Source organism: Cucurbita maxima, unplaced genomic scaffold (assembly GCF_002738345.1).
Source record: "Cucurbita maxima cultivar Rimu unplaced genomic scaffold, Cmax_1.0 Cma_Scf03622, whole genome shotgun sequence".
In the NCBI taxonomy this organism is placed as follows: domain Eukaryota; kingdom Viridiplantae; phylum Streptophyta; class Magnoliopsida; order Cucurbitales; family Cucurbitaceae; genus Cucurbita; species Cucurbita maxima.
The window spans coordinates 1-1,625 of record NW_019275638.1 but is presented as its reverse complement, the minus strand read 5'-3'; the positions used below and the strand labels follow the sequence as shown (position 1 = coordinate 1,625).

The 1,625-nt window shown below is 48.7% G+C and overlaps 2 non-coding genes across 2 annotated transcripts; both read left to right on the top strand.

Annotated features, from left to right (window-relative positions):
• The first annotated feature begins 978 nt into the window (after nt 1–978).
• On the top strand, nt 979–1,097 carry LOC111475923. The gene has a single exon (XR_002716787.1). It is a non-coding gene; the product is annotated as a 5S ribosomal RNA (ribosomal RNA).
• Nucleotides 1,098–1,352: 255 nt separating this feature from the next.
• Nucleotides 1,353–1,471, top strand: LOC111475922. Its single transcript, XR_002716786.1, has one exon. It is a non-coding gene; the product is annotated as a 5S ribosomal RNA (ribosomal RNA).
• Nucleotides 1,472–1,625: the final 154 nt, after the last annotated feature.

Genomic DNA, 1,625 nt, shown 5'->3' with positions numbered 1-1,625 from the left:
ATCCTTTCTTGGATGTCATCGATTGTTGTTCTGAACTCATCAGCTAGTCCATTGAACAAGCTCATCATTGTATTTTGTAGCACGTCGAACTCTTCGCCACGTCCCTCCTTGTGCGCGACAGAGCTATTCGGACTACCAGATGGTTTTGGGCTGCTCGTAGGAGCAACTCTTTCTTCGAGCGAGGTCACTCGAAACATCAATTCTGCGATTGGCAACCCATCCAAGCGGTTGCCCATTGCGTCGATTCCTACGACTTTCTCACTCAATTCGGTCACCCGTGCTTCCAGGAAGCGGAGGGTGTCAGGGACTTCTTTGGGAACAGCATTTCCTCCTCTATTAGCGTAAGTCGATCGGCTTGTGCTTTGGGTGTCGACTTTGTCGTCGACATGGTTTCGGTCTTTACTGTGTCACGGAGCTAACAAAGCTCTGATACCACTTGACACAATCGCACTCTTAAAGGCAGCAGACTAGCGATTGTGCGGCACTCACTTTCCAACGACAAGTGAGCTGAGCCAATTTGTACTTGCGTCGCCTACGGCCAAGCGACGTATGATTGAGCCTCTAGCCTCGGTTTTAAAAGAAGGTTTTGGAAAACGAGGGTAGAGAGAGATTTTAGAAAGAGATATTTTTGAAAGAGACGTTATATAAGCAAGCAAGAGAGAGATAAAAACGGCTTAGCATATATAACCTTGGGTAGGGAGAAGTTGACAACTAGTCATATCCCCCTATAGTACATTTTGAGACATTTCATGTCTGGCAGGCCTAGACATGATATTTTTGAGGCGTCATACGCCCTAGAACTATAGAAGTAAAAACACTAGAATGAAAAGACATGACAAGGGTTTGGCTTGCCATAGGCATGCGGCCATGGGCAACACGCCCTGGACGAGCATGACCGTGACACCCCGCTCACGCCCATCGCGTTTCGATCATGCCGCCCCGCATGCGTTAAATCCGATTTTGTGCGCATGGCATGTCGGGTGCGATCATACCAGCACTAATGCACCGGATCCCATCTGAACTCTGCAGTTAAGCGTGCTTGGGCGAGAGTAGTACTAAGTTGGGTGACCACTTGGGAAGTCCTCGTGTTGCACCCCTTTTTTTCTTTCAATTTCTCCGAGTTCTTTTCTTCCTTTCTCTACAAATGAGAACCTCCCCCGCTCACGCCCATCGCGTTTCGATCATGCCGCCCCGCATGCGTTAAATCCGATTTTGTGCGCATGGCATGTCGGGTGCGATCATACCAGCACTAATGCACCGGATCCCATCAGAACCTCCCCCGCTCACGCCCATTGTGTTTCGATCATGCCGCCCCGCATGCGTTAAATCCGATTTTGTGCGCATGGCATGTCGGGTGCGATCATACCAGCACTAATGCACCGGATCCCATCAGAACTCCGCAGTTAAGCGTGCTTGGGCGAGAGTAGTACTAAGTTGGGTGACCACTTGGGAAGTCCTCGTGTTGCACCCCTTTTATTCTTTCAATTTCTCCCAGTTCTTTTCTTCCTTTTTTTCTTTCAATTTCTCCCAGTTCTTTTCTTCCTTTTTTTCTTTCAATTTCTCCCAGTTCTTTTCTTCCTTTCTCTACAAATGAGAACCTCCCCCGCTCACGCCCATCGCGTTTC